At 43.1% G+C, this 15,514-nt stretch overlaps 1 protein-coding gene across 5 annotated transcripts in view; it reads right to left on the bottom strand.

Annotated features, from left to right (window-relative positions):
* LOC106608986 (protein NDRG2) overlaps window positions 1-11,767 on the bottom strand; it is a 71,042-nt gene extending 59,275 nt beyond the window's left edge. The window contains exons 1-4 of one of the 5 annotated variants that reach the window (XM_082977529.1): window positions 11,653-11,751; window positions 8,879-9,022; window positions 2,130-2,175; window positions 1,977-2,029 (exon numbers count right to left, since the gene is read on the bottom strand). The gene's annotated coding sequence lies outside the window, so the exon portion shown is untranslated. Of the gene's footprint in view, window positions 1-1,976; window positions 2,030-2,129; window positions 2,176-8,878; window positions 9,023-11,634 lie in introns of all 5 variants that reach the window. The other 4 variants (XM_014207294.3, XM_014207295.3, XM_045721793.2 and 1 more) reach the window with 4 other exon arrangements.
* Window positions 11,768-15,514: the final 3,747 nt, after the last annotated feature.

The following is a 15,514-nucleotide window of genomic DNA, read 5'->3' as shown; positions in this document are numbered from 1 at the left end:
AAAGAGCTGCAAAATCTGGACCCCTACAAATCAGCCGGGCTAGACAATCTGGACCCTTTCTTTCTAAAACTATCTGCCCAAATTGTTGCAACCCCTATTACTAGCCTGTTCAACCTCTTTTGTGTCGTCTGAAATTCCCAAAGATTGGAAAGCAGCTGCGGTCATCCCCCTCTTCAAAAGGGGGGGGGGGCACTCTTGGCCAAATCTGCTACAGACCTATATCTATCCGACACTGCCTTTCTAAAGTCTTCGAAAGCCAAGTCAACAAACAGACCATTTCGAATCCCACCGCACCTTCTCCGCTATATAATCTGGTTTCAGAGCTGGTCATGGGTGCACCTCAGCCACCCTCAAGGTCCTAAACGATATCTTAACCGCCATCGATAAGAAACAATACTGTGCTGCCGTGTTCATTGACCTGTCCAAGGCTTTCGACTCTGTCAATCCCCACATCCTCATCGGCAGACTCAATAGCCTTGGTTTCTCAAATGATTGCCTCGCCTGGTTCACCAACTGATAGAGTTCACTGTGTCAAATCGGAGGGTCTGTTGTCCGGGCCTCTGGCAGTCTATGGGGGTGCCACAGGGTTCAATTCTTGGGCCAACTATTTTCTCTGTATACATCAATGATGTCGCTCTTGCTGCTGGTGAGTCTCTTATCCACCTCTACGCAGACGACACCATTCTGTATACTTCTGGCCCTTCTTTGGACACTGTTAACAACCCTCCAGATGAGCTTCAATGCCATACAACTCTCCTTCCGTGGCCTCCGACTGCTCTTAAATACAAGTACAACTAAATGCATGCTCTTCAACCGATCGCTGCCTGCACCTGCCCGCCCGTCCAGCATCACTACTCTGGATGGTTCTGACTTAGGTATTTGTAGTTGTCCACATACTCTAAGTGTCTGGTTAGACTGTAAACTCTCCTTCCAGACTCACATCAAACATCTCCAATCCTAAGTTAAATCTAGAATTGGCTTCCTATTTCGCAACAAAGCATCTTTCAATCATGCTGCCAAACATACCCTCGTAAAACTGACCATCTTGCCGATCCTCGACTTCGGCGATGTCATTTAGAAAATAGCCTCCAATACCCTACTCAATAAATTGGATGCAGTCTATCACAGTGCCATCCGTTTTGTCACCAAAGCCCCATATACTACCCACCACTGCGACCTGTACGCTCTCATTGGCTGGCCCTCTCTTCATACTCGTCGCCAAACCCACTGGCTCTAGGTCATCTACAAGACCCTGCTAGGTAAAGTTCCCCCTTATCTCAGCTCGCTGGTCACCATAGCAGCACCAACCTGTAGCACGCGCTCCAGCAGGTATATCTCTCTGGTCACCCCCAAAGCCAATTTCCTCCTTCGGCCGCCTCTCCTTCCAGTTCTCTGCTGCCAATGACTGGAACGAACTACAAAAATCTCTACAACTGGAAACGCTTATCTCCCTCACTAGCTTTAAGCACCAGCTGTCAGAGCAGCTCACAGATTACTGCACCTGTACATGGCCCATTTATAATTTAGCCCAAACAACTACCTCTTCCCCTACTGTATTTATTTATTTATTTTGCTCCTTTGCACCCCATTATTTCTACTTTGCACTTTCCACTGCAAATCTACCATTCCAGTGTTTTACTTGCTATATTGTATTTACTTCGCCACCATGGCCTTTTTTGCCTTTACCTCCCTTATCTCACCTCATTTGCTCACTTTGTATATAGACTTAATTTTCTACTATATTATTGACTGTATGTTTGTTTTACTCCATGTGTAACTCTGTTGTTGTATGTGTCAAACTGCTTGCTTAATCTTGGCCAGGTCGCAATTGTAAATGAGAACTTGTTCTCAACTTGCCTACCTAGTTAAATAAAGGTGAAATAAAAACATTTACATTTTTTTATTTATCAAATGTGGTCACTGGCTATTGTATAGAGAAAGAGATTGATGTTGGATGTCCTTATGTGAAGGCCTACCTTTTTTAGATTTGTGTAGATTCAAGGATCAACAGCGGGATGACATCTACAACCTGAAGGAAAATATGAAAACCGTGCAGGAAAGGAGTGATGGTAATGTAGTCATTTTGTGTTTGCAGTAATGTAGTCAAAGAAAGGTTGAATAGTTCTTACCTCTGCTGTTCATTTCATTACAGATGCAAAGGTATATGTGGACCTGCTGAAGAAAGACCGACAATGAAAACAAAATTCACAATGATTTTAAGTCAAAATGTTTCTCTTATTGCAATTTCACAAATGTATGTTATAGCTGAAATGTGACATTTTACTTGTTACAGAGACAATGCACTCCTCTTAGGGAGTGTAACTTTCCTTTGTGGCTGTGAAAATATCTTGTTTCAGTTCCTTTTTATGTCTGTTATCCCCACAGATCAACCCGACGGTAGCTTTTTCAGTTGGACTTGATGAAGTTTGTACCTTTTTATTATACAGTGCATTCAGACCGTTGACTTTTTCCACATATTGTTAAGTTACAGCCTTATTTTAAAACGTAAAAAATAAAATAAAAAATCCCTTATCTACATACAATACCCCATAATGACAAAATAAAAACAGGTTTTTAGACATGTTTGATGGAAATATTACGTTTACATAAGTATGCAGACCTTTACTTAGTACTTTGCTGAAGCACCTTTTGGCAGCGATTACAGCCTCGCGTCTTCGTGGGTATAACACTACTAGCTTGGCACACCTGTGTTTGGGGAGTTTCTAACATTCTTCTCTGCAGATCCTTTCAAGCTCTGTCAGGTTGGATGGGGAGCGTCGCTGCACAGCTATTTTCAGGTCTCTACAGAGATGTTCGATCAGGTTCAAGTGCAGGCTCTGGCTGGGCCACTCAAGAACATTCAGTCTTGCAGAAATGTTTTGTTACCCTTCCCCAGATCTGTGTGTTGACGCAATCCTGTCTCGGAGCTCTACAGACAATTCCTTTTACCTCATGGCTTGGTTTTTGCTCTTACATGCACTGTCAACTGTGAGACCTTAAACAAACAAGTGTGTGCCTTTCCAAATCATGTCCAATCAATTGAATTTACCACAGGTGGAGTCAATCAAGTAGTAGAAACATCTCAAGGATGATCAAAGGAAACAGGATGCACATTAGTTTAATTTCGAGTCTCATAGCAAAGGGTCTGAATACTTATGTAAATAAGGTATTTCTGTTTTTTGTTTTTGAATACATTTGCAAAAATTTCTAAACACCTTTTTTCACTTTGCCATTATGGGGTATTGTGTGTAGATTGATGTGGAAAAAAATGTTTAATCGATTTTTAGATTAAGACTGTAACGTAACATGTGAAAAAAGTAAATATGTCTGTATTCTTTCTGAATGCACTCTACCTAGTTCCTGTTTTAACCAAAGGTATGTTTTTCAGTTAGACTTGATGTTGGGACTCTTGGACCCTATGGCACCACTATCACCTTAGTCACAAGAAAGTCAATATAAACATTGGCAACGGCTACAACACAAACACATGCACTTTTTTTATGTCATCTTCTCTGATTGTCATTTTGATCACAATAAGCTTTCCCTCCTCCACAATGTCTTTCCTCTCAATGGTCTCTCTCTCTCTCTCTGTCACATGGATCTTTACAGCCCCAGTTAAATGAGTCTACTAATTAACTTTCAACTACTACAAGAGAAATGGAACAGCTATTGCCAATGGATATGATCACAACTCCAGCGATGGTGATGACATGGTGAGCACCGTGTCCTTGGAGGTCGGGAATTGGGTCTGGGTGACCCTCATCGATCGCGCTCCCATTGGGGGTGAGGAACTGATCACCACCTTCAATGGCTTTCTGCTCTTCCCCATGTGAGGAGAGAGCAGGGCCCGCATTCATAAAGCGTCTCAGAGTAGGAGTGCTGATCTAGGATCTGTTTTCCCTTTTTTAGATCATAATGAATCAAGGCCCTGGTGTGTAGAAGCAATACAGTGTAGAGAACCTTACATATGTGTCTGTACAGCCAATGTTAGAAATGTCAACTTTGCATATTTTAGATTCTTCGAAGGAGCCACCCTTTGCCTTGATGACAGCTTTGCACACTCTTTGCATTCTCTCAACAAACCTGGAATGCTTTTCCAACAGTCTTGAAGGAGTTCCCACATATGCCTTCACTCTGCGGTCCAACTCATCCCAAACCATCTCAGTTGAAAAACAAATGATAGTCCCACTAAGCGCAAACCAGATGGGATGGCGTATCGCTGCAGAATGCTGTGGTAGCCATGCTGGTTAAGTGTGCCTTGAATTCTACGAAAATCCCCAACAGTGTCACCAGCAAAGCACCCCATACCATCACACCTCCTCCTCCATGCTTCACGATGGGAACCACACATGCGGAGATCATCCGTTCACCTACTCTGCATCTCACAAAGACACGACGGATGGAAACAAAAATCTCAAATTTAGACTCAATAGACCAAAGGACAGATTTCCACCGGTCTAATGTCCATTGCTTGTGTTTCTTGGCTCTAGCAAGTCTCTTCTTATTATTGGTGTCCTTTAGTTGTTTCTTTGCAGCAATTCGACCATGAAGGCCTGATTCACGTAGTCTCCTCTGAACAGTTGACGTTGAGATGTGTCTGTTATTTGAACTCAGTGAAGCATTTATTTGGGCTGCGATTTCTGAGGCTGGTAATTCTAATTAATTTATCCTCTGCAGCAGAGGTATCTCTGGGTCTTCCTTTCCTGTGGCGGTCCTCATGAGAGCCAGTTTCATCGTAGCGCACTTGAAGAAATGTTCACATTTTCCAGATTGACTGACATTCATGTCTTAAAATAATGATGGACTGTATCTCTTTCCTTATTTGAGCTGTTCTTGCCATAATATGGACTTGGTATTTTACCAAATAGGGCTATCTTCTGTATACCACAACACAACTGATTGGCTCAAATGCATTCAATTGGAAAAAAATTGCAAAAATGTACTTTTAACAATGCAATTGTATCGAATACATCAAAGACATGTTTTCCATGTGTTTGATTCCATTCCAGCCATGATTATGAGCTGTCCTCAACTCAGCAGCCTCCTGTGGACCATCCTCCTATGTAGCCTACTAACACATACACTACATATACAAAGCATGTGGACACCTCTTCAAATTAGTTGATTCGGCTATTTCAGCCACACCTGTTGCTGACAATTGTATAAACTCGAGCACACAGCCATGCGATCTCCATAGACAAACATTGTCAGTAGAATGGCCTTACTGAAAAGCTCAGTGACTTTCAATGTGGCACCGTCATAGGATGCCACCTTTCAAACAAGTCAGTTCCTAAAATCTCTGCCCTCCTAGAGCTGCCCCGGTCCACTGTAAGTACAGGACTGCCGAGTGCTGAAGCGCAAGGTGCGTAAACATCGTCTGTCCTCGATTGCAACACTCACTACCAAGTTCCAAACTGCTTCTGGAAGCAACGTCAGCACAATAACTGTTTCCTCGGGAGCTTCATGAAATGTGTTTCCACGGCTGAGCAGTCGCACACAAGCCTAAGATCACCATGCGCAATGCTAACCGTCGGTTGGAGTATTGTAAAGCTCACAAACCATTGGACTCTGGAGCAGTGGAAACGTGTTCTCTGGAGTGATGAATACCGCTTCACCATTTGGCAGTCCAACGGAATAATCTGGGTTTGGCGGATGCCAGGAGAACGCTTCTAGCCCCAATGCATAGTGCCAACTGTAAAGTTTGGTGGAGGAAGAATAATGGTCTGGGGCTGTTTTTCATTGTTCGGGCCAGGCCCCTTAGTTCCAGTGAAGGGAAATCTTAACGCTACAGCATACAATGACATTGTAGACGATTCTCTGCTTCCAACTTTGTGGCAATAGTTTGGAGAAGGCCCTTTCCTGTTTCAGCATGACATTGCCCAAGTGCACAAAGCGAGGTCCATACAGAAAAGGTTTGTCGAGATCGGTGTGGAAGAACTTGACTGGTCTGCACAGAGCCCTGACCTCAACCCCATTGAACACCTTTGGGGTGAACTGGAATGCCGACTGCGAGCCAGGCCTAATCGCCCAACATCAGTGCCCGACCTTACTAAGGCTGTTGTGGCTGAATGGGAGCAAGTCCCCGCAGCAATGTTCCAGCATCTAGTGGAAAGCCTTCCCAGAAGAGTTGAGGCTGTTATAGCAGCAAAGGGGGGACCAATTCCATATTAATGCCCATGATTTTGGAATAAGATGTTCAACAAGGAGGTGTCCACATAGGTTTGGTCATGTAGTGTATGTTGTTTGAGAGTGGATGGCATAAGGCTATGAGTAAAGTTAGTTTCATGGGAAAAAGAACACGAGAGAAGAGAAATAGGGTGGAAAAGGAGTAGAAGGGGGGCCCTGGGTGAAAAAGTTTGGGAACCCCTGACTTATATCTCTAGAGATGAAAGAAGTCTGTTATTGTAGTGTGTGTGTGTGTGTGTGTGTGTGTGTGTGTGTGTGTGTGTGTGTGTGTGTGTGTGTGTGTGTATGTGTGTGTGTGTGTGTGTGTGTGAGAGAGAGCGTGAGTGTATTGTTGAGACAGCTGCAGAACTTTGGAAGAAGTGGAGGGCGGTTTGTTTTGTTTTCCTGAGGCATTGGCAGCTAGGGGGTGTGTCCCTGCTCCAACGTGATTGGCCCTGCGGACGATTGCATTGGGAGTGAAATCACAACATCCTGCCTGACCTACTTGATGGAAAATTTCACCCCAAAACTATGTTTTGGTATTTGTTAAGTAATCAAACATTAGGAACACCTTACTAATATTGAGTTGCACCCCCCACCCCACCCCTTTTCCCTCAGAACCAAATTTGTCAGGGCATGGACCCTTCAAGTTCTCGAAAGCGTTCCAGAGGGATGTTGGCCCATGTTGACTCCAAAGCTTCGCACAGTTGTGTCAAGTTGGCTGCATGTCCTTTGGGTGGTGGACCATTCTTGATACACACAGGGAACTGTTGAGCATGAAAAACCCAGCAGCATTGCAGTTCTTGACACAAACCGGTGTGGCTGACACCTACCACCATACCCCATTCAAAGGCACTTAAATATTTTGTCTTGCCCTTTCACCCTCTGAATGGCACACATACACAATCCATGTCTCAATTGTTTCAAGGCTTAAAAATCCTTCTTTAACTTGTCTCCTCCCCTTTATCTACACTGATTAAAGTGTATTGAAAGCAGGGGCATTCACCATGACATCAGGACTGTTTCTTTCACACTGCCTCTCTCTCCCTCTTTCCCACTTTCTTTCTGTTACTCCCTCACTCTTTTCCAATTTTTTCCCCACTCCTCTCTCTGCACCTCACCTTTTGGCTCTCTATTGCTCCCACCCTCTCGCTCTCTCTGTCCCCCTCTCTCTCTTTCCCTCTCTCGCTCTGTTCCTTTCTTTCTCCCACTTTCTCTCCTCTCTCTTTTCTTCACTCTCTCGCACCCTCCCCCTGTCAAATTTGTAAAGCATGGGAATTTTCCAAGATAAAAAAAAAACAGACATTGCGGATGTTAGATTTATCACTTAAAATGCACTTTGTGTTTTTCAAAAGCAGATGTATAGTCAGCTTTGTGGTCCTATGTGGTGTATTGTGTTATACAGAGATATTCCTGGTTGACTACCACTCTGTGGATCTATTCTGGACTAACACTGTATTGTCTGACCTCGATAATGGCTCAGGAGGGAGAGAGGGTGGGAGAGGGATGGAAAGAGCGGTAGAGAAACTGATAATGACAGAGGATGTATGGAGGGAGGAATATAAAAGCGAGGGACAGCATCAGAGGGAGATATAACTAATCCTCTCCCTCCCTCCATCCCTCTGTGACTGTGCATCGCCAAAGGGAGAAAAAAGGCAGGAAACAAACAGCCCTAAGCACTAGCTCCCCCTCCTCTCTTCTCCTCCTCCCCTCCTCCTCCTCTACTCCACGACCACACTGTCACACACAGACTCCCTCTCTTTCCCTCTCACTCATTTCTTCTAAAATACTCCCTCACTTCCTACTTCCCTCCTGTCCCCCTTGACCTGTTTCTGTCCTCTCCTTTCTCCTAAACATTGGTTTTGTTCTCTTCTGGAGTTCTCTTCTCATTGACATTCAGTCCAGCTCTGAGGCTAGTTGCAGGGCAACCACAGCACAATACCATTCGTAAACGCAAATACGCACGCACACACACACACACACACATACGCATGCATGCACACACACACTGCCCAGTGGGAGACGCTGATAAATCGCCCTCTGGGCTTACAGCTCCCTCTCTCCTTCTCTCTCCCCCTCTTTCTCTCGCTCCCTCTCCCCTGTCCCATAACCTCCCTGGCGCTACAAAGCGCTCCTCTTTCATCTCACCCAATTCTCATCCCATCTCCCACTCTCTCTTAGCCACAATGACCTCTGTTTAGGTTACATTCTCTTCATCATATTAGTATTCTGTCCTCCCATCTCCCAACCAACTACCTGGTACTAAATAATACTAGTTGTAGCCAGCTCCAGCATCTCCAAGGTAATCTGGCCTACCAGCAGCCTACTCTCTCTTCAAACCTATATGCAGTAGCAATTGAGACTGGGAACGAGGTTCTCTCCAAGGAGTTAACCAAGAGTGTTATCAGTGCTGTGTGTGTCCTCAGAGTTTGCTATTTAACAATACAGTTTTTGTGACAAACCATCAAACTGACAAACCATCAACAGAAACCCATTTAACTTGAATTTTTCATTCAGTACATTGGAATTTAACGGTAAAAGTAATCTTTCTGTGCAAAACGTCATCACGCACAGCTTTTTATCTGCAAAAAGTCAGTTTGATGGGAAGATATCTCTGGTGGGAATTGTTGTTTTAAGCAGATTTGAAGAAGATTTTATAATATTCACATGAAAATCTTTTGCATTTTGCATGGAAACCTAGCTATATACTGACCAGTTGAATCCAGGTGAAAGCTATGATCCCTTATTGATGTGACTGGTTCAATCCACTTCAGTGTAGATGAAGAGACGACGGGTTAAAGAAGGATTTTTAAACCTTGACAATTGAGAGATGGATTGTGTACGAATTGAGGCTGTTCTGAGGGTAAAAGGGGGTGGAGGGAGGAATATTCAATATTAGGAAGATGTTCCAAATGTTTTGTACTCTCAGTATATAATAACAAAGCATTGTATCATAAACTACATATAACTAACATATTATTTACTAACATATTAACATAACAAAATCGTATAATAATGTAATTTAATAAAATCACATTAGACACTGAACAAAAATATAAACGCAACAAGTGTTAGTTCCATGTTTCATGAGCTGAAATAAAAGATCCCAGAAATGTTCCATATGCACCAAAATCTTATTTTTCTCAAATTTTGTGCACAAATTTCTTTACATCCCTGTTAGTGAGCGTTTCTCCTTTGCCAAGATAATCCATCCACATGACAGGTGTGGCATATCAAGAAGCTGATTAAACAGCACGATCAATACACAGGTGCACCTTGTGCTGGGGACAATAAAAGGCCACTCTAAAATGTGCAGTTTTGTCACACAACACAATGCCATAGATGTGTCAAGTTTTGAGGGAGTGTGCAATTGGCATGCTGGCTGTAGGAATGTCCACCAGAGCTGTTGCCAGAGAATTGAATGTTCATTTCTCTACCATAAGCCGCCTCCAACATTGTTTTAGAGAATTTGGCAGTACGTCCAACCGGCCCCACAACTGCAGACCATGTGTAACCATGCCAGCGCAGGACCTCCACATCTGCCTTCTTTACCAGCAGGATCGTCTGAGACCAGCCACCCGGACTGCTGATGGAACTGAGGAGTATTTCTGTCTTTAATAAAGCCCTTTTCTGGGAAAAAACTAATTCTGATTGGGTGGGCCTGGCTCCCAAGTGGGTGGGCCTATGCCCTCCCAGGCCCACCCATGGCTGCGTCCCTGTCATGTAATATCTGTAGATTAGGGCCTAATGAATTTATTTAAATTAACTGATTTCCTTATATGAACTGTAACTCAATAAAATCGTTGAAAGTGTTGTGTTTATATTTTTGTTCTATATATATATATATATATCAGATTATATACTATGACATTGTTGAATACTCGTTTCGCATTCTAGAGCATGCATTCAATGGCTATAGTTCCTTCTTACATGTTCTATGTTTGAGCTGCTTTTGAAGAAAAAAGTTTAATTGAAAACATTATTGGCATTGTTGAATTTGATTTTCATAATAGCAAATATAGGCCTGATGGTTTGGTTAGCTAAACTAGCAAGTCAGTTTGTTTGCTGACCAAGGCAACTGCTGTAGTAGCTGTCTAGTAAACTTGCTGGCTACTTCAGTGGATGTTGAACACATTTCTACCTGTTAAATTTTATCCATGGTATGAAAGGGATAATGAACTCAGTGCTCTTTGTGTTCTCTGGAAAATAATGAACGATGAAAGGTTAGCTCCGCTAGTAAATCATCATGTAATACACCTTCCAAGTCGTTCATTATTTTCCATAGAATGCATAGCCCCTTGTTGATTATCCCTTACATAATATACTAAGATCATATCATATACTAAAACCAAAGTGAGTTACTTCCCCTATCGTGGCCTTTGCTCAGAATGTGAGGGTTGGTTGAATACAAATTGACTCAGGGAGAGAGAATCATCTGTTGAACATTTCCTTCATATCTCCTGTTCCGGGAATCTTACAAAACCTTTTCCACATGTCCTCTATCTCTCCATCCTCATCCCTCCATCTGTCATCCACTCCTTTATTTGTCTCCACTCTATCAGTCTTTTTTACACCCTGTCCTCCTTTTATTCACTATTTTCATCTAACGCTCTTCTACTGATCACCATCTGTCCTCCCGAAATCCTGTCCGTAATAAAAGAGGGATGAATAATTATCTTTTATCATAACTTTTTTTTCTTTTTTTTCTGTTCCATCTGTCAGTCTGTCCATTCTGTTTCTCGGAGACAGATCATGTGAGGGACATGCTGATCCCTTAGCTATCACAGGAACTGTGGAGTGAACATGAGCCTATAAGAGAAAGCAGCGCAGAGAAGACAGGACTAGGGAGGACTAGGAGGAGAGGAATGGAGAGAGTAGAGGAGGGAGGAGAGGAATGGAGAGAGTAGAGGAGGGAGGAGAGGAATGGAGAGTAGAGGTATGATGAGTCCTAGATAAGAATGTCTCATTAGTCAGATATGCCCAGACCTGCTCATACTCTGTAAACACACACTCCACTTGCATACCATATTGAAAAGCAAATAGCTATGCATTGAATACTTACAATCTTCCAATTGAGCACATACGTTAGTTCAATGTCTAGTTTTGATTTAGATTTGGTTGAGATGTCAACTAACGTGAAATCAGCCCAAAAATGTCAACCGTCATTGGATTTGGGTTCAAAGTTGGGTAAAAACATGACTAAATTCCCTTACATTGATGCCTTTTTGCAAATCCAATCAGTTTTCCACATTGATTCAACATCATCACGTGCCATTTTTTGGGTTGAAATGATGTGGACAACATTGATTCAACCAGTTTTTGTCCAGTGGATTTTTATATCAAATCTGCAAAATAACTTACTGACATGTACACAGGCATACATGCAATCATTCTGATTGCATATCCAAAAGTAGCAAAACAGCTATTTATCCAAAAGTAGCAAAACAGCTATTTATGCATTGAACCTACCTTTGCAAAATTACTTACATGTAGACACAGGCAGAGACACACACACAGAGAGAGAAACTCCTCTATTACCCCCACACATGTCACCTCATCTTGATTACAAACAGCTCAAAGACATTCTGGACTGGAACATTCCCACTTTGAATTTTTTATTCACAAGCACAGTCCATGTAATGATTAACTGAAATCACATGGCAACCGAGACAAACAAACAAACCAACATGAATAATGCCCATTTTAACACTCAAGGTCAAATATGGTTAAAGTCCTTATGTATTTCCTGATAAACACAAACAATGAAAATTGTTCTAGCCAATAAAAACAGCATACAGAGGAAAATCCTGACATAACATCCTCCCATACAAGTCTGTATCACTGTTAACTTTGTAAAATTCTTGTGTGCCACATTTCATCGTAGCCTCAGTGTAAAACTGTCATTGCACAGTGCCACCTGCTGATGTAAATATAGCAGTACAGCACCCTCTCAGCTATCCTCCAGTTCAGTGGTTTTCAAACCTCTAGGGCGGGGGTCGGTAACCCGCGGCTCTAGAGCCGCATGCGGCTCTTTAGCGCCGCCCTAGTGGCTCCCTGGAGCTTTTTCAAAAATATGAAAATGGAAAAAGATGGTGTGAATATACACTGCTCAAAAAAATAAAGGGAACACTTAAACAACACAATGTAACTCCAAGTCAATCACACTTATGTGAAATCAAACTGTCCACTTAGGAAGCAACACTGATTGACAATACATTTCACATGCTGTTCTGCAAATGGCATAGACAACAGGTGGAAATTATAGGCAATTAGCAAGACACCCCCAATAAAGGAGTGGTTCTGCAGGTGGGGACCACAGACCACTTCTCAGTTCCTATGTTTCCTGGCTGATGTTTTGGTCACTTTTGAATGCTGGCGGTGCTTTCACTCTAGTGGTAGCATGAGACGGAGTCTACAACCCACACAAGTGGCTCAGGTAGTGCAGCTCATCCAGGATGGCACATCAATGCGAGTTGTGGCAAAAAGGTTTGCTGTGTCTGTCAGCGTAGTGTCCAGAGCATGGAGGCGCTACCAGGAGACAGGCCAGTACATCAGGAGATGTGGAGGAGGCCGTAGGAGGGCAACAACCCAGCAGCAGGACCGCTACCTCCGCCTTTGTGCAAGGAGGAGCAGGAGAAGCACTGCCAGAGCCCTGCAAAATGACCTCCAGCAGGCCACAAATGTGCATGTGTCTGCTCAAACGGTCAGAAACAGACTTCATGAGGGTGGTATGAGGGCCCGACGTCCACAGGTGGGGGTTGTGCTTACAGCTCAACACCGTGCAGGACGTTTGGCATTTGCCAGAGAACACCAAGATTGGCAAATTCGCCACTGGCGCCCTGTGCTCTTCACAGATGAAAGCAGGCTCACACTGAGCACATGTGACAGACGTGACAGAGTCTGGAGACGCCGTGGAGAACGTTCTGCTGCATGCAACATCCTCCAGCATGACCGGTTTGGCGGTGGGTCAGTCATGGTGTGGGGTGGCATTTCTTTGGGGGGGCCGCACAGCCCTCCATGTGCTCGCCAGAGGTAGCCTGACTGCCATTAGGTACCGAGATGAGATCCTCAGACCCCTTGTGAGACCATATGCTGGTGCGGTTGGCCCTCGGTTCCTCCTAATGCAGGACAATGCTAGACCTCATGTGGCTGGAGTGTGTCAGCAGTTCCTGCAAGAGGAAGGCATTGATGCTATGGACTGGCCCGCCCGTTCCCCAGACCTGAATCCAATTGAGCACATCTGGGACATCATGTCTCGCTCCATCCACCAATGCCACGTTGCACCACAGACTGTCCAGGAGTTGGCGGATGCTTTAGTCCAGGTCTGGGAGGAGATCCCTCAGGAGATCATCCGCCACCTCATCAGGAGCATGCCCAGGCGTTGTAGGGAGGTCATACAGGCACGTGGAGGCCACACACACTACTGAGCCTCATTTTGACTTCTTTTAAGGACATTACATCAAAGTTGGATCAGCCTGTAGTGTGGTTTTCCACTTTAATTTTGAGTGTGACTCCAAATCCAGACCTCCATGGGTTGATAAATTGGATTTCCATTGATTATTTTTGTGTGATTTTGTTGTCAGCACATTCAACTATGTAAAGAAAAAAGTATTTAATAAGATTATTTCTTTCATTCAGATCTAGGATGTGTTGTTTAAGTGTTCCCTTTATTTTTTGGAGCAGTATATTATTTGTTTTAATATAATTTATTATCCAATGCTGTAAAAATGTGTATACTAAATATTTAATATCAACATTTCTGTCAACGAAGATTTACGTCATAGCCTGCGACACACGTTTCTTTCAGCTCGGCGTAGTGCCAGACAGGTGGCTGTTGCAAACAAACCGGCGGGTGTGTCATGGGCCATGGATCCCAAAGCGAAAAAGAGAAAGATAGCTGAGGAGAACAGAGGGATTCCACAGTTCTTGGACAGAATCATTTGCTTTCATTGCCAATGCGGAAGGATTGCCTGCATGTTTGCTTTGTAATGAGAAGTTGTCAAATAACAAAAAGAGTAACGTGGAAAGACATTTCCATTCTTCCTGACAGTTATAGGAACATGAAGAAATATGCATTTGGAGTATTATCCATCTTTGGATCAACATACCTGTGCGAGCAGATATTCTCAAACATGAACTACATAAAATCCAAATACCGCACCCGCCTCACAGGTGAGAGCTTGCAGTCCTGCGTGAAGATTAAAGTTACATCTTACATGCCCGATGTTGAGAAGCTGTCCAGTGATGTCCGAAAACAGAAGTCACATTAAACGGGTAAGAACACAATCCTGTCATAGGCACATATTTAGTAACAAAGTGGCTGTTTTTATAAAGTGATTTCAGATTTTTGTCAGTATATATTTGGAATGACACATAGGGATATTATTGTGTTTTGTTGCTCAGGTCTGAGGATGGATGCATTGTATTGTGCGTGTCAAAAGAGAAGAGGGTGCTGCTGCATTTTACCCTTGCACATTTGCAGAAAACTAAAGAAAAGAGGATAATGCACAGAAATCGAACTTAAACTGTATTATTTAAATTTTATATACTCTACCTTTTCAAAAGGCTGCTGTTTTATTGCACTCTGTCTGTTGCCCAGATAAGGGGGAAAAGAGAAGAGGATTGTATCGTATTATTGAGGATTGAAAAGGACTGCATTTTATTTCCATGGGGTGATCTGAAATTACAGGAGGCTATTATGCATGTTGCACATTTTGTTGTTTTTTCGAATCCTAAAATAAAAATGACATCAAAAATCTGATTTCTGTATTGTATTTCTATAATTTCATCAATGCAACGAAACATAATACATATTATAATGGAAGTTAAACTTAAAGCACCATCGTACAGCAGAGTAGTCACGTGGTGCGTCATTCTCTCCAGGATGTGCTGCAGGTAAAATAAACGTTTAATCATGAATGCTCATTATGTATTTGTAGCCTACTTATCATTTTGATAGTAGGCTAATATAGCTAATATAGCTAATATAGACACTTACAGCATGTGTTGTCTTCATTATAAGGCTTATAAGGTTTTTAATTTTTTGCGGCTCCAGACAGATTAGTTTTTTTGGTCCAATATGGCTCTTTCAACATTTTGGGTTGCCGACCCCAGCTCTAGGGCAAGGGTTCCCAAACCCTTTTCACTCAGGGCCCCCCCTTCCAGCATTGGGGAACATCCAGCGCACCCCTGTGTGCACGCGCCCTGTTTATTTCTATGGGCCCATCCACTGTTCATGACACAGACTGTTCTCACTCCTCTTGTTGGTGGAGAGAATTTTGCAGGTTTAAAGCTTATTTCCTGCAATTCTACATATTTTGTCGTGGGGTGCTGTAACGGCCATCATCAG

The sequence above is a fragment of the Salmo salar genome, chromosome 07 (assembly GCF_965601325.2).
Source record: "Salmo salar chromosome 07, fSalSal1, whole genome shotgun sequence".
Taxonomy (NCBI): domain Eukaryota; kingdom Metazoa; phylum Chordata; class Actinopteri; order Salmoniformes; family Salmonidae; genus Salmo; species Salmo salar.
This window is presented reverse-complemented; position numbering and strand designations above follow the sequence as displayed.